Genomic DNA, 21,447 nt, shown 5'->3' with positions numbered 1-21,447 from the left:
GTCAGGTTCACATCCTCACTCTTCCGCACGCTGTCAGATGAGATGTTAACCTCTGGGAGCATCCGCTTCCTCTCACAGCAGTCGACTGGAAGACCGTATCTAGCTCATAGTACTGCTGTGGGATCTGAATGCAACCGGAAAACAAACCCCACAATTTAGAACACATCCCACAGTTTCTTAATAAACGGGATATAAATCGCAGAGTACGGTGAACAGGAAATCTATGAAGCTTGAACTACAAATGGCCAAAGGATGCACTATTTCCATTCAAGTTCAATAGTAATTCATGAAATATAAATTAAAGCAGTAACCAGATCTCAACTTATGCTAGCCAGATCACAAATAACTTTACAAAACGCAGAAGTGCATTTCAAACCTCTCTGTTGAAAGTGCAAATTTCAGGAAAGAATTGTGACAATCTGTGTGCTTACAACTGAATGTGCCTTTTAACCAAGGAATTTTGTTTCTTTGGAACTATGCTAAGAAAATAGAGACATGTGAAAACACGAGTGTGGAAAGGTTATTTGTAGTGCTTTCCTAAAACCACAACAGAAAAAAAAATTGAAGCAACATAAATTTCTTAAAATAGAAGTGTAGATAAATATCTTATGTGCATATAATGAAGAAAAATAAAGATCTATCTAAGCCATAGATAGATAGATACATGATAGACGGATAGATAGATGATAGGTAGGTAGGTAGATAGATAGGTTGGTAGAGAGATAGATGATAGAGAGATAGGTGGATAGATAGGTAGATAGATATAGAAAATGGACACCACTACCACGTACAACAGTGCGGACAGGCAAGTTGTCTTACAATCTCGCTCTCTCCTCCAGTACATCCTCTGGCCGAGTCCCCCAGTCGAAGAAGTCTTCCCAGAAGGCCGACCAGGTAAGTTCACTTTCACCCCCTCGGCCAGCTCTCGGCCACGTGTCCAAACATGGCTCTAAGGGAGGCCAGAAAATGAAGTCTACTAGCTGAGCACATTTTCCCTCCCACCAAATAACTTAAATTTCAGAGACAAAGGTGGAAAAGGAGGATGGACAGTGTGAGGACAGCCAGCAGACTCTGTCAGCCCCTTTGCTCTGTTCTCCTCGACGGTCAACATCTTCTCTGCCTCGGGGTTACCTGTTTTCGTGATGTTTTTAGGCTCCTGGGGAGTCGTGTTTAAGTCAAGCATTGTGTTAACCAAATTACATTTTACAGACACCCAAAAAGCTTTTATAGATAAGAATATTTGGCCAAATATCTTTTAATTCAAGGTTTTCCAAATTGGATTGTGAAATCCACAGGTGCCTTTCCCACGGGCTATTATTTCTATGAGGATTTTGAATCATGCTGACATCATGAATTTCTTACAGTCATAAAAGCACATTTTGAATCACCGTGCTTGTCTTTGAGGCAGAGTCTTTCAGTGCCCACACGTCTGTGTTTCTCCTTTCCTGAGTCCACTGTGGATCGCATGTTTCACGTCCCGGCTCTCGCTGGAGCCATCTCGCTAGATCTCACCAGGGAATGTGAGCGGAAGTAGTGTGTGTGGTCCCTTTGGGCTGAAACGGTTGAGAACAGGTCTGACTTCTCCACAGAATCTCTCCATCCCACCCATTGGCTGATCATAGAGGAGGACGGGTCCCAGGAGCCATCAGATGCAGAGCATGAGAAGTGCCGGGTCCCCGAATGATGCTGTGGAGCTGTCGGCCCCACTGCCCTGCCCTGTCCTGTGATGTGCTAAGAACCAGACCTGCACTATGATAGTCCTGAGGCAGCACGACCCCACAGAGCTGAGGACTGACATCCGATTCCAGCCCCCAAAGTTGTAGTTTTATTCCGGACTCCACTCGTGTTAATGATGTCTTAAGCAGAGGCTGCACTTGAGAAGCATGTGGTTGGGCCCAAGAAGAGGACTCTTTGGCTAACAACATATTCAAACAAATTTTGAGTAGTTGTCAACAATCAAAAGTCAGACATTTCACACAAAACCTGGATGTCTAATATCTCATTGCGCCAGGCAGAATTTCGGTCCCCATGACCTTTGCTCCTGATATCTCATCGTGAATATGTTACCTGGTAAGAAAGACTTTGCAGCTGCAATTCAGGTCACTAATGAGCTGCCCTTAAAAAAGGGCGATCATCCTGGATTACGCAGGTGGCCCAAGGGGACCACCCAGCCCTTAAAGCAGAGCTTTCTCCTGGCTGAGGACGTCAGAGAGATCTCAACGGTGAGCAGGACGTGAAGCGGGACTGCTGGCTGGAAGATGCAGGAGTCACCTGCAAAGCTCGAGAAGGAAACTGCTTCTGCCAGCATTCTGGATGAGCCGGAAGCAGGCTCTCCAGTCCGGGGAGCCACTCTGCCCACACCGGGCCACCTCGCCCTGGGCCTCTGAGGCGGTCAGCAGAGAACCCGGCTGCGCCCGTCTGGGCTCCTGACCCAGGGAAGCTGGGAGATAGTAAAGTGGGCACTTCATCCCACCAAGTTCGTGGTAATTTGCTGTGCAGCCATAGGAGACTAACAGGTCTGTGAGCAAACCTTGCACACAAATCTGGAAAGTCTCCCTGGCGCTGAGTAGCCGTCTGACTTAAGGTGAGTTGTGAGATCTCCAGCTGGTTGCTTCCTCCAGCCGGCCTCCTCACCCCTCCCAGCTGCCTGCTCTCCTGACTTGGTGGCACCTGAACTAAAATGGCATCGAGTTACCCTTCCTTCAGTACTGCCTACCTAGCCATCTGTAAAACCATCTTGGGTTCCATTTTTTTTCAGCTTATAAAAGGGGTAAAAAATAAACCTCAACTTTGTGAAACTGGTCTTCATTCTCCTCTTTTCCACATCTGTATTTCCTCACCTGGCCTCTTTCAAAAGCAGAGGATGCCCAAACAGCTTTTCTGAAAGTTTTGTTGTTGTTGTTGTTAAGGAAGATTTGCCCTGAGCTAACATCTGCTGCCAATCCTCCTCTTTTTGCTGAGGAAGACTGGCCCTGAGCTAACATCCATGCCCATCTTCCTCTACTTTATATGTGGGACGCCTGCCACATCATTGCTTGCCAAGCAGTGCCATGCCCGCACCCGGGATCCAAACCGGCGAACCCCAGGCCGCCAAAGCGGAATATGCACACTTCACCGCTGCGCCACCAGCCTGCCCAAGAAGTTTTGCTTTAACACAGGCCCAGAACCCTCTGTTTCCTTTGCTCTGTGTGGTCACCAAGAACCGAAATTTGGGGGGTCAGTGTGTTAGGAGTGGGTCATCCGTGCCGCGGTTGTACATATCTCCCACCCAGATCCCGTGTGAGACCTCCACCCAGGGTTCCTTTGATGCGTGAAAAACAATTCATTTTTAATTGTCTTTAAAAATGGTTTTTCTGGTGTATCAGTTTAGAACAAGCTTGTTTATCAAAACCCACTGATCCACATAATTCACAATCCAACTAAAATTACTTTCTGAAATAATAATGAGATTTTCAAGAAGGAGGTTTAGCTGCAAACAGCCCACGGGACTCTGAGATCAGAGATCAGGCTCATAAACAGCGCGTGCTATTTCGTGGGTAGCCTCTCTTGGGGTAAAACACATTCTTTTGGTGCTTGTCAGGCTGCCAGCTTATATCCTTTCCGATTCTTAGGTTGGCTGTTGAATTAACACCTGAATATCACTCCTGCTACTCCTTCCTTCTTTTGTACCTTCATTCTTTCCATCCTTCCTTCCCTTCTTTCTTCAGACATTTTGTGTCAATATCTTCTCATGTTTGCAAAGCCAGTGAGACCAGGATAAATGATATGTGGTCCTGACTTTACGAAATAAGTCAAGGGGCTCTCTCTTTCACAAGTAATACCAAAAAAATGGATCTGACAAACAAAAAGGGAACAGTTTTAGCTCATGTACTGGAACATCTCTTGGAAGTATGAATTGCAGGCACAGCTGTATCAAGGGGCTCATCAAGCACAGTTTCTGTTGCTCTACCTCCAAGCTTTTCCTTCTGCTGTGGGCTCCATTGTCAGACAGGCTCTTCCATCACATGGCAACATGGGCTGTCTGCTGATCCAAGGTAACCTCTTTCCAGGTTTATATCCAGTGGAAAAGAAGCTTTTATCCTTTCTTTCCAGTACCCCCCACCAGATTCTGGATTTTACTCTGACTGTGGTATGGGTCAGGCCTGCCTGCGACTGCCAAGCCCTTCTTAGGTCTTGAGGTGGTGGAGTCTGTCCAGAGACTGGATATTGGAATTAGTTACAAATCATCTGGGAAGATGTAATATCGATTAATCAGTGTCTATAACATGTGGGCCATGTGGAAAGATGGTCCAGGAAGGGTCGCAAGAAACCGAAACTGAACTTGAGCATTAGATTCTGACAAGGCGGACGGCCAAGGCCAGGTTTTGTGGATCCACAATGAATTAGGGCAGAGTTTTAGGCTGATGTGGTGGGGGAAACCGGAAGCTCGGTGAGCCTCACTCGGGACTTCCTGAGAGCTAAGGAGACCCCACCTCGAACAGTCCGAATGTCATCACTCCCAAGTCTAGATGGAATGGAAGAGTCAAGAAGCCACTCATCAAATTCCTAGCTCCCAATCTGCCGTCTCCTGAGACGTGTACATTCGTGGCCACTGCAGTGAGTTGTAAATGCTTTCAAAGTTACGCACCGGAGGGCTCCTTACCCCTAAGTCACCAGTGCTGCCCTCTGCGGGGTTCCAGGGTCACGTGTGTCCCTGAAACAATAATGGGGGCCATTAGGAAGCCCACGGGGACGCTGGGCACTCATTGGCTGTTGTGGGCTCACGTGGGTGGCCCTAAAGCCTGGGTGGTGCCAAATGGGGAGGAGGCTGCCTTCCCTCATCCTGCTCAGGAGGCGGTGACCTGAGGGAGCGCAGCGGATTCTGGGTGTCCAAAACTGCAAGATGTCAGACAGCTGTAACAACAGCATCACAGAGGTGACAATGCGCACAGGCGTGTCTCTCAGGCTCAGGGCAGAGGGAACAGGCAACGCTTCCAGGGAGCGTCAGAGAGGCCTCACTCCAACGGCACGGGTTGAGTGCGCCTGCCCGGGAGACAGAGAGACGAGCAGAGACAGGGAAGAGCGTGTGAGACAAGACCTTCTCCCTTTCGTTTTACGCGTCTCTTCCCCTCCGTTCCTGCCTTCTTCGGAGCTACGTGTTTGCGGGGTTTTTTCCGTTTTTCCTGTTCACTTGTGGGAAGTCTAACACCTATTTCTATTCTCCAGATGGCGTCATTTTACTGTGATCTGTCTAATCGCTGACAGAGCTCGCGAGTGTGGTTGTGAACGAGCCTCTCTCTGAAGGGGCCGTCACTGCCCACTCAGGATGTTTTCCTCGTTGTGGCTTCTGTCTCCTTCAGTGCTTGAGAATCGTAGTCCCAAGAAACGTTCTCAGTAGTTTAATTCCTTCATGTCTGTTCTGCTTCTCCATCAGCCCAGCTGTGCCCAGCCCAGGCTCTGCCGCTGTCGCCTGAGGGAGACCAGCAACACCGCCAAGGACTACCGGCTTCAGAAATACTTTGGAAAAATCCTCTGTGTAGACACTTCTTTTGAAACAAACAATTCAATCTACGACTTTAAATCAACTGTGGAAAACATCAAAACAAACTGTTAGTAGAAATATTCCTTTTATGGCTTCTTTACACTTTCTAGCCGTGGGGTCAAGAATAATTCCACGACTTTCTTATCTTTATCCCTCATAATTCCTGGTAAAGAGGTTTCCTTTAAGATCTTGCTGCACTGGAATGATGATGAAGAGCGAGTTCCTTATCTGTAATATGGAAGAATGCTTCATGTTTGTATGACCAACTCTTTTGAGATCCAGCATTAATATCAGATTAGTTTAGTCAATTAATTTTATATCTTGATATGAAACAGTAATATTTTATTACTTGAGCTGGTTTTGAAACAGATTTTGATAAATAGAGTCCAGGCTATGAGATCACACCTATGGGCTTTATAATTCAGTTTTATGTTTCCCTTTCTCATCTTTGAGCCATCTGTGTTCTGATCACCTTCAATTACACTAGCCAAGATTCCATCTGAAAAGGGAGAGAGATTAAGACAGCTGACTTTAACCACAGTCAGGTGACCTATGCAGGGCTTCCGTGGGAGAGTGTTCATATTATACCCTAATCAACACCAGGAAACATCCTTATATGATCATGTGTGTAAACAGTGTCTTCTTATTTGAACAGTGCACAACCTGTACAACTGTCTGTGGTTGCTTTCGAACACCTCAATTTCAGGCCCTTCCTCATCATGCTCTTGTTATTTTGTCAACTATAAGGCCCCCAGGCATCAAATCCACAAGTGGTTACTGAGAACCTGCCTTGTAATTGTCCCTGAGCTGGGACCTAGTGACACAGCCATGGATACAACATTGCCTCTAACTTCAAAGACTCTCAGTCTGCTGGAAGAGTTGGACTAGTAAACAGGAATTTTCTAGAAATTATGGCAACGGAATAGTACACTGGGAGCTTAACTTAAGGCACCAAGAAAGGAGAGAGAACAGATTCCTCAGCGAGCTTCGAGACAGGCCACCATATGGACATTTCAAAGTCACCCAGTGGTGACGGGTGGGAAGTCTCCACCTTGACGGAGGTGTCAACGGGCCAGGGCGGGCGATGGAGGAGTGATGAGATGGGTTCATGCGCACAGAGCCAGACCGTCAGGCCCACCCACCTCAAGCAGGAATGTGGGAGTGTTAGCCCCGAGAGCCTGGTCAGGTGAGAGCAGCTTCGTAGGACCCTTGCAGCCCGGGGCGAGCAGGGGAGAAGGTGTCCTCTGCCTGTGGCTAAAGGCGTGCACATCCTGGACTCCCTGAGAACCCGCATGGGGCAGGAATCCCGGCCTGGGGATGTTTCAGCCCAGGTCCTGCCCAAGGGGGCCGCGTGCGGGTAAGAGGGGTCCACTGCTCTTCCGAGGACAGAGCTGGGGGCGGCAGAGGGAAGGCCTTGTCTGGTCTGGGGGTGCACAGCCGGCCCCCCCTGGACCAGTGGAGGAGGGGCTGCCTCACCGCCCCGCCTCCCCTGAGCCCACAGCGAGCGGGCGGGAGGGGTTTGCCCAGAAGAGCCCAGAGGCCCCTGCGTCGTCCATTTACTTATTCCTGAGCCTTTAGGGCTCTGTGGAACAAACGGGATTTCTTCTTGGATTGATTCACGTTTGGCATTTTATGTGGCTTCCAAAATGCGTGTCCCTCTTGTATCATTCTGTTCCCTCTGTCCTTACATATTTGGACCTAAAAGAAAAATAAAATTCATGCATTGTTCCCTTAATTTGTTTTTAAATGTTGGGAGAAAGTGAAAATTCCAATTCCTTAAATTCTTCACATTTTTGTTTGAATGTTTTCACTAGTGTGGGTGACATTAAAACAGCATGAGAAATGTAAATGTCTAAATAACAATTCAGTGCACAAGGAGTTTCAGCCTCTCTTTTCACCATGTCGAATTCTCTAGATTTTTGTGCCTGCTAATCAACAAAAAGTAAAAAAAAATAAAAAAAAAGAGAGAAATTCAATGCATAGTTAGAATGGAAAAAGAAAAGAAGGGGAAAAAACAGAGCAGACAAGGAAATAAACTCCAGTGTGGTTGTTTGTTTCCTGCCGGGCTCTGCTAGGGATGGTCCCCCTCCCACCTCTCAGACAGAGACGCAAATCGGGCTCCATCAAGTGCTCACGTGACCTTGCTCCCTGGAGGCCGCACAGTCGAGGCAGGCTCACTGCCTTACAAACTATGCTTTGTCCACCTGAGGCTCAGTTTGCTGGGTGAATTTCTGTGTCAAATAATAATTAATCCCAAGGTCTTCACTTGCTAACATGGCACAGCGATGAACGACCCCGTGCTAAATGGCAAATCTTTGCGTTGTCTGTAGAGATTCATCATAACAGGGAAATAAGATGGTATTTGAATATGTCACTTGTCCGGAGGCTAAACTGTTCATTTTACTTTGAAATTCAAATGATTGTCTTGGTATCTTATGTGTGTGTATGTGTGTGTGTGTGTGAGGAAGATTGGTCCTGAACTAACATCTGTGCCTGGCTTCCTCTATTTTGTATGTGGGACGTTGCCACAGCATGGCTCGATGAGCAGTGTGGAGGTCCGTGCCCTGGATCCAAACCCACAAACCCGGGGCCACCAAAGTGGAGAGCACAAACTTTACTACGCCACCAGGCCAGTCCCTATCTTGGCATGTTTTTAGTTATTGTTTCATTGTTACTGCCATGTTAGTGTACTCCAGTCGTGAAAATTATACATCCCCTATAAGATGGTAGATTTTGGTGTGATTTACAAGTTTCATACTAAATTACGTCAAAGTAAAATATTATAGGAAAAGTGTGGATTTCTCTCTTCTTCCCTCCTCCCCCCACTCCTGCTTGCCGAGCACCTCAGTATTTGGTCTCTTCCATGAGAAATTAAAAGTGGATGGAGAGAGGACCCAAGGAGCCACGATCACTATTTGCTGTGGTTAATTGGCCCTTGCATGTTATAAACTGGTCATCACCTTTAATTTCTATTTCATTCCTTGAATTCTGGAAAGCTACACATTTCCCACTCCATCTACGTTACCCTTTGCCTACAGCCATCATCTGAAGTTTATTTTTGTGAGAGTCAGCTTTTGTCCTCTACTGGAAAATCAGAATTTTCACTTATTTTTGTAGTGATTGTTATCTGCTTCCCTAAAGAAAATGACCTAAGGGAAATGCTGGATAATAGAGAAGCTAATGAAATCGCACACAAAGGAGACTAACTGGCACCGATCTGGAGGATGTGGGGAAGTGGGAGATGAGCCATCCTCCGCCGAGGGATAACAACCACAGTCAGCAAATGTGTCCGTGATGTCAAGTGTCTGGGCTTTTAAATATCCCCCGATTGGGATTGGTAATATATAGACCAATCATTTGAAGATTGGGCGGAAATCTGTACATTTCACACAAATGTTTAGAGTACTACAGAGACAAATTTGAGCCCTATTCACATTTCTGGTTTAGGGAAGTAGCAGTAAGTGTTTCAGAAAACTCAACAATGTTTTACATGTTGCAACGATGGGCCACCGTCTAAACCACAGCTGTGTGTAGCTTACAACTTCACAACCCTTTTCTGGATAACAGTGTTGGCATTTAGCTTACCCCGGGCTGAAGGTCTGTCCCAAACCTGCAATTCAGGAGTGGTTCTGCTCTTAGAAATAAGTCTAGTGAATTTAGCTTCTATATGAAATACACCTGCCACCACCTGTTTAAGTTTCCAATTCCTCTTCAGTTATAAAGTTATTCCTGAAGCGAGTCCTCAGTTCCTAGAATTGGTTTTCCATTTATCCACTTGTTCTGAAATGCCGTTATATCTCACTGTCTTCTGCGACATCAGGGGATGACACCCTCACGTGCCTGTTCCTCTGGCCTCGGCGTGGATGGTTCCACTTTTGCCTCCCCGGGCAGGACAGCGGGTTTGTGCCTCAGCACATGGGACTGGCGGACACCTCTGGGTTTCCCAGCCTCCGTCCCCAGCGCTATCATCCTTGAGGTGGCGAGTCAGCTGGATGTGATGGCTTCTCAGAGCCACCGGTCAGGTTGGATGGGGAATAAAAGTGTTCTAGTAAAATACCCATCAACATGGAATGATAAAAAGAGCAAAACTGTTGTCAGATGATGATTAGAAAGCTCGTGTTTCCAGCAATGTTAAAATATTATAACAAAAGTGGATAACTTTGTATGTCATAAATTCATAACAACCATGTTTTCACGGAGAGTTGACTGCCCGAAAAGCTTTCCACTGTCTTGCAGTCTTAACGTAGGGCGAATTTAGGCTAACTTCCAGTGCAGAATCACCCACGTGCACTGGCTACTGCTGTGCCCAGTGAGGAATGCAGTGACTGCCACTGGAGCTATTGGTCTAAGACTGCTTGTCCTCTCATTAAATGACCCAAAGGGACAAGCTCTTTGAAATCTCCCCTTTGATTTTTACAGTGTTCCTCCCACCCACCGTCTGCTGTCACTTCTCCCTGCTCTTATCTTTCCCCCTCTATCAGGCACTACACCTTCTAAGTTGTTTCCTTTAAACCACTTTTACCCAGGAGACCAGCGGCCTCTAGACTACAAGCTGCCCAGGGAAGAGACCTTGTTCACTTTATTCATCTATTACCTAGTAGGTACAGTGTCAGGACATTTTAAATCAATCAGTAGATGTTTGTTGAATGAATATCCAAATGTATCACAGTTGTATGTAAAACAAGAGTATACTGCTCCCACGAATCCAAAGCAATTTCTTTTGCTCAAAATTCAAGTGTTTAAGGAATAAACTCAGTGGCCATACACAGGCTTTTAAGAAGCTTTAAAAATCCTCTCTTCACTTTTGGCTCCCATGTGGGATGATGCAACATTGCACATCACGGGTGCTACGACTTTGGTGCACAGTTCTGCTTTCCCACTTCTCTTGGGAAGTTATTTCCCCCTCCGTCTTCAAGTCTGTACAGGTCTCCAGGGTCAATATTCAGCAGATCCCCAGACATCTTTCCCCTTTTCTGTGTGTTGTTTTGTAGTCAGACTAGTGAGAAATCCTTGCAAAATATAATCACCAGAGCTTCACGGTGTTACTTTTTATTTACTTATCTCTTTCGAAAGTTGACTAAGTAACCATTCTCATATTTAAAATTTTTAAGTACTATAGTAACTTATTTGCAGGTAGTTACATCAATTCAAATTTCTCCAAATAAACAGAGCCCTCTTGCTTTCTTACTAGTAATTGTCTAAAAACTTTGAAGCTGATAAGGACACAAGGACCTGAGTGAAGGCTCCGCCATGCTCTTTTCAGAATGTCCGTTTCCAGCACAAATATTTTCTGCTAAAAATAAAGCCCTAGAGACAGTGGGAAAGTTGCAGACTTAAAAATTGACATTAAATGCAGCCAGTGTTACCTTGACATATTTAGCTGAAAGTCTGAGCTGGAAAAACAGATGTTATTTTATTTAATAGGTTCAGGTTTTATAACAAAGGTTGCAGAGATGGGGAATTTTCTTTTCTTCCAGAGTTCTTCTTTTAACCACTAATGGAAACCATTTTTCATCAAGTCCTTCCTTGGGTGGGGGTGAGTAGCAAATCCTGAAAGGACCCTTTGCATGGATACTCTGTTCAAGAAAGCCACGAAGGAAGCCACTGAATATTATCTGAAAGAGGCCTATGCCACACGAACAGAGGCGCACTGAAGGGGTTAAGAAAAATGACCAGTGAGGATATGAAACTATCTGAAACTCATGTGCCTTTACCAAACTAAAAAGTCTACCAGGTGCTCCTAATTCACATTTTCAGATGTCGTAGTTATCTTGTGAACAGCATATTTACAATAAAAATATCTCTATGTGTTGAAGGCATTAATTTGGGAAATGTATATATTTAAAGCATAGCGTAGTTTTTTAAACCTTTGATTGCCATTTCTTCACTGAAAAATTAAAATACCTTATATTTGTAAGTTAAAGAAAATATTACTGCATGTGTTGGCGTGTCCAAAATGGCACTGTCAGGACTGCTCTAGACCCCGGCCTATGACAGTGCCGCTGACTGTGACAGGAGCTGTGTGTGTAGATCACGGTGACGTTGTGCAAGAAGGAAGTCCCCGTGAGGAGGGGCGAAGCTGGTTGCCAGCATCACCTCGGCGAATCCACGAGCAGTTGTCAGGATTCTGCTCCTGCATCGTCAGCCGCGCCTTGAGGACACCCTACTCCCAGGGTGCCAGTAAGCACAGCTGTGCAGCCCTGTGTCCATGAGGCTCAGAGACGCCTGCCGGACCGTGGTCCATAGACACAGGTGGCTCTCGTCAGTGTCCAGGGGTCCCTGTACCATATTTGCTCATTGATCCCTGAAATGTCTCTCACTCCAAAATCAGTATATGTTATAAGCTCCATTTTCATTAGAAAGAAACCTGTGTCTCTTTTGGAAACGTTGACCATTTCTAACGAGTGGAATAGTGACCGCAGCCGCTTTTGAGTGTAAACTTGCAGTCGGGTTGACGATGAGCAGATTGGAAACTGACTGCTGAGCCCTGATGACTCTCACAGTTTTGTTTTTTTTTAAGAATATTATTTTCGGGGCCGTCCCAGTGGCGCAGCAGTTAAGTTCACACGTTCTGCTCCTCGGCAGCCCGGGGTTGGCCAGTTCGGATCCCAGGTGCGGACATGGCACAGTTTGGCATGCCGTGCTGTGGTAGGCGTCCCACATATAAAGTAGAGGAAGATGGGCACGATGTTAGCTCAGGGCCAGTCTTCCTCAGCAGAAAGAGGAGGACTGGCAGTAGTTAGCTCAAGGCTAATCTTCCTCAAAAAAATAAAAAATTAAAAAAATAAAAATAAACAAAAAAAGGAATATTATTTTCAAGCCCTGAAAAATTAATTGGAAGTTTATCCAGTTGCTTCTGAACATGAAGCGTCTCATGAAACGTAGAGCAGTTTGACGCAGATGTTGCCCCTTTAAACCCTTTCCAGTCTCTTTGTATCTAGCTCTCAGTTACTGAATAACAATGTTTCTGGAGAGAAAATATCCTAGCCTTTAACATCCCATCCTTTAAAGAGGAATGTTGGTTGTAGTGTCACCTTTTTAACAAGGAAGAACCAGTCCTGGTCTCTGAGGCTTAATTAAGTTGTTTCCTTTGAGTTCACAAGACAGTCAGACATTTTTAAGGGTTTTTCCAGGCGGTTAAGTGCTCCAAGCGGGATTCCATATGGCCTCGAGGCCTTGAACACGTCCCAATATTGCTACTTCCCATGCCTGTGCACAATAAGTAACTTCTTAGGTTAGACAGGAAGGATGAAGCCAATATACCCCCATTTCTTCCAAAGCCACACCAGAGGTTTATGGTGCTAAAAATTCCCAGAGCTTTCAATTTACCTATCTGAACACCTGCAGTAAATTTCAATGTTTGACAAAAGAAGTTATTCTAGGTCACATACCACCAACAATCATAAAGGTTAAACTGACGTCTTTTTTGCTGAAATAAGCGATGGGAATTCTCCTTGTGGATTCCTGTTATTCTGACACATGCTTTTTTCTCTAAAAGCTGTTTTTATTTCTCCTAGAATATCTTAAAAGAGTTGCTGGCAATGCCCTGCCCTTGGAGACCACCTTTTTTATTTTATTTCTTTGAGGGAAATTGTGTGTGTGTGTGTGTGTGTGTGTGTCTGTGTGGTCAGCAAACTTTGCCATTTTACAGCATCAAATACCTGTCACATATGAAGGAAACAGTAATTATGAATTATGGATCTTTTGCAAGAAGCGATACAAAATTAGCTCCTGGGCCTATTTCCAAAGTTGGAGTGAATTTATGGCAAACTGGATATTGATGAAGGATTTCTGAAGTCTGTTGAATTTGTCAGCATAGCCTATGAATGAGGATTGGTCAAATAATTAAGTTGTAAGCAAATAGGTTTTTGCTTTATAAAAAATTAAAATGCATGGGATCTGGTCATTGCGAGTCTAGATTTGAAATCTCTCCTTTATGCATGCTTTCATTTCAAGTTGTGAATGATGTGTTTAAGCTCTCGTGCTAGGAGGCACACCAAACTCTGAAGTTACAAGGGCCACTGGAAATGCTTAGCATCAAATTCAGGGTGTTGACTATCACTATCTCAAAAGGAGTGAGGGACAAAGCACATTCAAGCGGCTCAAATGTGATTAAAACAGCTTATTCCTAAAGTCACTGTGTTGCTATGTTATTCTCACGCTTCTAATAGACTGTTATAGAGGGACACTTTAGGGATCAGCAAAGCAATGCGAGGTAAGAACCCTCACTTTTCCAAGTGGGGTGCAGACCACCTTTGTAAAAATGGCGTCTGCAAATCTTGAGGACACACAGAGATGGACGGCAGGGAGGCTGAGCCTTAGAGAGGGCATTTCCCTGGAGAGAGTAGTCTGAGCGCGACAGTCCCCGCTCCTCCTGGAGCTGGCAGGGGGGGCGGGGCATCTCCCTTTTAGTTAAACTGAGAGTGAGCTGGATTTTGCCTTAATTTGCAGTCCTTCAAAATCAAACCTGGAGACAAGTATTCAAATATTTCTAGTTTATGAGGGAAGTGTTCCCAGGAAAATTTGCTGGAGAAGAGAGGGAGGCAGGGGAGGGAAAGAAGCCAAGAAAGGAGGCTTTGGTAATTTCTTTTATTTTTTAAATTGAGATAAAATCAACATATCATGAATTTTACCCTTTCAAAGTGTATAATCCAATGTTTTTTAGAATATTCATAAGATTGTGCAACATCATCGCTATGTAACTCCGGAACATCTTCAACATGCGAAGAGAAACCCCATACCCGTTAACAGTCCTTCCATTTCCTCCCCATCACCTCTGGAAACCACTCAATGTCTTCTGTCTCTACGGGGTTGCCTGTTGTGGTCACTTCACATACATGGAATCTTACAATACGTGGCCTTTGGTGACTGGCATGTTTCACCTAATATAGTATTTTCAAGGTTCATCAATGTTAAAATGTGAATTATTAATTCACGCATTTTTATGACTGAATAAGGTTCCATTGTAGGGACATGCAAGCTTTTGTTTACTTATTCATCAGTTGAAGGCCATTTGGAGTGTTTCTGCTTTTTGGCAATTATGAATAATGTTGTCGCAAACATTTGCATACAGATTTTTGTGGACATATATTTTTAATTATCTTGGGTAAATACCATAGAGTGGAATTTCTAAATAATATGGTAACTATATGTTTAACTTTTTTTTTTTTTTTAAAGATTTTATTTTTTTCCTGTTTCTCCCCAAAGCCCCCCGGTACATAGTTGTATATTCTTCATTGTGGGTTCTTCTAGTTGTGGCATGTGGGACGCTGCCTCAGCGTGGTCTGATGAGCAGTGCCATGTCCGCGCCCAGGATTCGAACCAACGAAACACTGGGCCGCCTGCAGCAGAGCGCGCGAACTTAACCACTCGGCCACGGGGCCAGCCCCATATACGTTTAACTTTTTGAGGAACTGTCAATTTTCTTTTCCAAAGTGGCTATACCATTTTATATTCTTATCAACAATTTTCCACAGCCTCACTGACCCTTGTTATTGTCCATTGTTTTTATTATAACTGTCCTAATGGGTGGGAAGTAGGATTTCGCTGTGTTTCTGATTTGCATTTCCCTGATGACTATGATGTTAATCGTGTTTTCACATGCTTATTGGCGACGTGTATATCTTCTTTAGAGAAATGTCTATTCAAATCCTTTGCCCATTTTTTAATTGGATCATTTTCTTTTTCTTGCTCAGTTGTCAGAATCCTTTATATATTCTGAATACTAGTCCCTTATCAAATAAATGATTTGCAAATATTTTCTCCAATTGTATGGGTTGCCTTTATTTTCTTGGTAGTGTCTTTTGATGCACAAACATTTTTTATTTTGATTAAGTCTGATTTCTCTTTTTTCTTTTTGCTTGTGCTTTTGGTGTCATATCTAAGAAAGTAGTGACTAGTCCAAATTTACAAATATAAATATCTATGTTACCTTTTAAGATTTTTATAGTTTTAGGTGTTACATGTAGGTGTTACTTTCATCAACTTTGCATTATTCTTTGCATGGGTTGTGAGATAGAGGTCCAACTTCACGCTTTTGCATTTGGATATCCAGTTATCCTGCACCACTTTTGGAAAAAACGATAATTCCTTCCATTGATGGTCTTGATAAGAGGGTTAATTCATCAAGAAAACATTACAATCCCAAGCTGTATTCACTCACAATAGAGCTTCAAATTGTATAAAGCAAAAACTTTGAGAATAGAAAAGAAAAATAGGTAAGTCTCTAAATGAATTCGGAGATTTCAATACACCTCATTAAATAATTGATATAGCCATTAGGCATTAAATCAGTAAGTATAAAGAAGTCCTGAAAAGTTCTGTCAACCAAGCTGATCTATTCGAAATTTATAGAACACACAACCCAACAGCAGAATGCACATTATTTTTAGGTATACATAGGACATTTGTCAAGGTGGGCAATATTTTGGGCAACAAAACGAACCTCAACAATTCTGAAATAGTTGATATCAGATAAGGTGTGATTTCACACCATTAGGAAACTGAAAATCAATAAGAAAATTTGGAAAATCACCAAATATTTGAAAATTAAACAACAAACTTCCAAATAACCCATGGATTATAGAAGAAATCTCAAGAAAGGTCAGAAAATATTCTGACTTGCATAAAAATTAAAAGACAATGTATCATGATTTGTGGGAAGCTAATAAAGCAGCTAAGAGGAACATTTACGTTATTAAATGTACATATTAGAGAAGAAGTCTCAGATTCATTATCTAAGCTTCCACCGTAAGAAACTAGAAAAATAAGAGGAACTTCAACTCGTAGCCACCAGAAAGAAGGCAATGATAAATATATGAACTGAAATCATGAAATTGAAAATAGAACAGATGAACAAAGTGAGCTAGGCAGGTTTGCTTGATTGCAAAATGTTCAAAGTGTTAGCTTACCACATATTGTATATTTATTATACCAGTAATTTATAATAAGTATCTGAAGGGTTGTATTTCTTTCCATTTAAATGTATTTAGTTCCCAACTCCTAAGATTTGGGTGTGGTTAAAGCACGTATATAGGCATATGTGGGTGTATCTGTGTATATTTTGTCTACATTGAGCATTTACTGGTGTATACAATAACAGTGGCTTTGTAGTCTGCATTTGTCGGGTCTCTAACAATCCCAGGCTTTCATCAACTTGAGAACATCATCTTTACAACAAGCCATCTCCAAAAAAACGGACAGTGAAGTGATCTCTACTAGTGTCCAGATCACTAATTGGAATGAGCTGAATTGTCCCTATAAGGGTCACATTCCTACCTGGAGCCAATCGCTGGTTCCAGAGAGTTGGGGTAATCTGATTGGCCCGTCTGAGTCACAAGCTCATCATAGCATAGGAGTTAAGATGATTGATTCCGGGTCCACAGCCTGGCTTTAAATCCTGGCTCTGCCACTCACCAGCTGTATAATTTTGTCATTACATTTACCTTGCCTCAGTTTCTTCACCTGTTAAGTGATCTGAACAACAGCAACCACCATGTGGACTTGTGAGGATTAAATACGTCAATATTTGAATAGCCCTTAGAACAGTGTCTGGCACAAGGTAATAACTACGCGGCTTTTACCAATTACTGGAGCCAAGCATTTCGCCGCTGTGTTAGTATCTCAGGGAGTCGGTAGAAGCGGTACTTGAAAGGAAGGATGCTGGGCAGAAGATAATAACCACGCCCACTTTCTCATTTTGTTATTTAACTGAAGTGTTGCACAAGTTGAATGGTGTGGATGCTTCATTTTTACAGGCGAGGACTGTGAGGTTGCACCACGTTAAGCTAGCTGCCTGAGGATAAAAGTTAGTGAGCAGCAGAGTTTGAACCCAAGTCCACGTGTAACCCCAAACCTGTGCTCCACCTCCTGCTGAGCATGCCTGCGGATGCCTGACCCCACGAGGCTTTCATCACCTTGGGCTTGTGATACAAACCCTGCTTAAAGCAACAGCTGAAAACACAACTCAAACTTCAACCAAAGTGCTTCCTTCCTCCAGAGATACAAGTAGATGATGTGTCACCCGGGATCAAAGGTGTCCTTTTGCTGTCACACGGCCCGGGCGCGGCACACATCCCCAGATGGCTCACTGTCGGGGTCGCTGTGAACACGAGGTCTCTGGAAGTTTCAACCTGGGGAAAACCAACCTTCATTGAAAACAGAGACACAGTGATGAAATCCCAAATGGTGCTTCTTAATTTTCTACATGGCCCAAGGCTTCTCCCTAATCCTTTATGAAATGTAGGAAAGGGCCCCTGAAAGCCTACAGGAAAAGCCTGATGTCTATAGGATAGCTCCAAAGATGTGCTGGCATCTTAAAATCCAACACCGGAGAATTCTTCAACTATTCTCAACCCTGATAACGGCATTTCCACACTGAGTATATTTTATTATGGACCCACTTATAACGCTCAGCAAAATAATCAGTTATGGATCAAAATGGACCCAATTTACTTAAAAATGTCTTTAGAAGACTGTGCAAAACTGACTTTCTGTAACCAAATGGTAAGGGTCCCTTAGAATAAAATTTTAATTTAGCCCCTTCATATTCTAAAGAAAATCTGGATTCCCACAGTCTGGGTCTTTGTCTTAGTGAAGTTATTGATTTAAGAATGGACTCCATACAGAGTCCTAAAGGTAACAATTGAGTGCAATTACTTGGAAATTTTACTCAAAAAGAGTATCATCATGTCTCTACTTTGGATTTGTATGGTCAAAATTTATATATTTATTTAACAATAGTTAGGAAAATATTCTTTTTCACTTTAGGGTCAAGTATTAAGGGCCAAATATAAAGTCCAGACCCCATTTGAGGAAATTTAGTAGTATTCTGGGCTTTCACTCCCAGTATTTAATTTAGCTGTTTACTTGGCCCTGTAGCCAGATATTCATTACCGGGCTAGAAATGTTTGCTGATCTATTTTTATGAAAGAGCAGCAGAAGCATCTTCTTAAATAAAAAATACGGGGAGAGGAAACTGCCCCTGTGAAGCATCAGATCTTATCAGAAATCTCAGCTGTGTCACTGTCTCACCCGCTCCCGGGATGCCATGTTGTAACCCTCGGGAACAGCTGTCCCGAAAGGTTTAGACATCTGCTTACAGGCAACTGAGGGATTTCCTCCCGTTGGGCTCACCATGTGTACATACAAGACCAACCGCCTGGGCATCTGCCAGTCTTAGCCATTCTAGAAATCTTCCTCTTGCTCACTCAAAAAAAACAGTAATAACTCAACCCACAGCAGACATCCAATCTAATTAAGAGCCTGTGCTGCCAAGAGGATGCTGAGCATATATTAGTGCAAAGTAGCGGTGGGTGTTTTCCTCAGCTTTATGCTTGCAGAAAGGAAACCCTTTCTTATTCTCGCGTCAGAGTAGAGAAAGGATGAGCTGGGCTCCGGCTGGATTGGAACCCCGTGTGTCTGGGCCAAAGTACAGTCCCCATCCGTGAGCCAAGCAAGTGCCTCATAGTAGGCAAGTTAAAGCTGTTCACATGCCCTTGGACAAACAAACTAGGTAACGTGGGTTTTCTCTGCTTTTATCTTGTCACATGTGGCCCTTGGCCAAACACTTCCAACATCTAGGTATAAATTCTCTAACTGCAAGGCGTGAGGGGTAGTGCTGCCTGCCTGTGCTTTGTGGGGAGGAATGGCGGGGGCGAGTAGGCGATTACTCCACTGGGAGTACCGTTTTATGCTGAGATCTGTACTTGCTGCTCAGGAGCTGAAATCTCTCTTTGGAGCTGACGAGTCATCTCCCCGCCTTCCGCATTAAATCCGTTACCAGTTAAAATGAAATACTGGCTCTCTCAGGAAATTTGCTTTTGTTAGCTTTTAAAACTCCTCTCTCCGTGTCACCACCACATCAAGGGTCCTAGTTGGGAAATCTGACTGCCAGTTCTGATGTCACCACTAACTCCTGGCGTCTCTCTCTGATTGCCAGACTCTGCAGCTTTCAGACAGCCTTGATGACAACCACTTCACCTCGTGTGTAGGCGAAGGATCGTTTCATGCTTGTCTGGGGCTCTGGAAACACTAGGCATTGCTCATGTTTAGGTGATTGCTGGGTAAAAATTTTCTGAATTAGATAAATTGCTATTAATATTAGTATTATTAGTGATACCAGCAGACATTCTCTGATCTTAAATAAATAGGGAACAAGGGATTGCTCACATCTGCTACGTATCTACAAAAGTGAATTTCATTGATTAAGAAGCTATTTTATATATAATGAAAAAGCTACTAATTTCTAGAGTATTTCTTTCACACATAGCCAGTGGTTGGCAGACATTAATGATAGTTTTCCAGATTGTGGTAAATAGACGTCAGGAAATTTAAATGTGAGTTAATATGATACAAAATTTCAAAAGAACCAATCATCCAATACTTTTCATACACTCTCAACATCACCACTATGCTTTCTAGAAGTAATAGAATCTAGGGAACCAGCTGAGTACTGAAAGGCAGGATTGGGGATGCTTTTTTCAAACTGTACGAAAGCATAAAGATAAATCTTGCAAGAAATTGCAAGAAAGCATAAAGGTAAACATGGAAGATGAGGCATGACAGAATAAATGGGCCAGATGTGTGCTTCCTGAGTTTATATTTAGATACAAGACCCTGGTATCAATTCTCCCATCTTAAAAAGAGACCAAAAATAACCCATGCTCTGTCAATGTTTATACGCTCCTATACAGTAGTCCTTTTCTCATTTAAGCATAAATGCAAATTTTAATTTGTGTGCCAACTTAAAGTTTACTTATATAAATTTAGGTAAATCATTGGAATGAAAAAAGACATTTTAAAGATGATTTACCATCATTTAAATGCAGAAATAAATTACTATATAGGAATTACTTCTCTGACAAACACATGACCGTATTTAAAATTAAAAAACAAAGTATCTACTTTGCTTAATCTAACTTACTTTGTAGTTTATCAGATTAATATTTTTGATAAGGCTGTTTGTTTCCTTAAAGAAAAACAGTCAAATAATTTTCAGCTTAGGGTCGGGTTGACGAGTTTAGCTTTCTAATTCGTTAGGAACATGGCTCTCCTATGAGAACAACTATGCAATTACATTGAGAATATTACTCAGGGTTGTCAGTTGGTATAGAATAAGAAATGCTTCAAGAACTTCTCAAAAGATGCACCGTTTGGGAAGTGTCAGCCATGACACAGAGCTGTCGGCTGTGTAAATGCCACAGAGTGTCCTAACCTGGAGGTGAAGATTCCTAGTAGGAACGCGCTCGTCCATCCCTCCACTGGCCCCGAGAGGCACTGTGCCCCTCCCAAGCCTGTGTGAGGCCAAAACCTGCTCTCTGAATCCCTCACCTCGCCTCAGGACGCCGCCACAAGTAGCCCAGAGTGTACCCCATGCTTATCCTGATGTGCCCCCCAATCCTAGACAATTCTGCACAGGTGGCGGCTCTGCTCCTATTCTCTTGGTGTGAAAGATGTAAGACCTCCCAGTTGGTTAGGACACTTAGTAAGACAAGAAATGATAACACGGTTCCTTTAATATAATTTACTTCTTGAATACAACTGTCATATATTTTTATTTGAAAAATACATAAAAGAAAAGTTTGCGTTTAATCCCACCACAAGTCCACTGTTGCCATCTTGATGTCCACACTTCCAAATGGGACATGGTGGTGACCCATGACGCTGTGCTTGTGTCATTTGGGTGGGCTGCTGTTACCAAGATGACTTTCCCTTGGGGAACTGTGAGGAAGAAAACAAAGAAATAAACAGGACGGTTTCAGAAAACAATAAAATTGGGGAGACTCTAGCATCCTGTGATGTGATGGACAGTGCCTGAAATAACTTCGCTCTTATCTGGAGTGTCCAGTGAAAACCTCTCAGAGGGGACCTTGGGCAGAGATCTTAAGGATGTGAAGCTCTGACATGCTGAACTGAGGGGAAGAGCA

At 43.4% G+C, this 21,447-nt stretch overlaps 1 protein-coding gene across 1 annotated transcript in view; it reads left to right on the top strand.

Moving 5' to 3' along the window:
* The window catches only part of LOC138915314 (transmembrane protein 132E-like), a 40,559-nt gene extending 39,665 nt beyond the window's left edge, over nucleotides 1-894 (top strand). Inside the window, exon 5 of the transcript XR_011421117.1 lies at nucleotides 840-894. The gene's annotated coding sequence lies outside the window, so the exon portion shown is untranslated. The remainder of the gene's footprint in view (nucleotides 1-839) is intronic.
* Nucleotides 895-21,447: the final 20,553 nt, after the last annotated feature.

Source organism: Equus caballus, chromosome 8 (assembly GCF_041296265.1).
Source record: "Equus caballus isolate H_3958 breed thoroughbred chromosome 8, TB-T2T, whole genome shotgun sequence".
Classification (NCBI taxonomy): Eukaryota; Metazoa; Chordata; class Mammalia; order Perissodactyla; family Equidae; genus Equus; species Equus caballus.
Note: the sequence above shows the minus strand (reverse complement) of the source record. Positions and strands in the feature narration are given on the sequence as shown.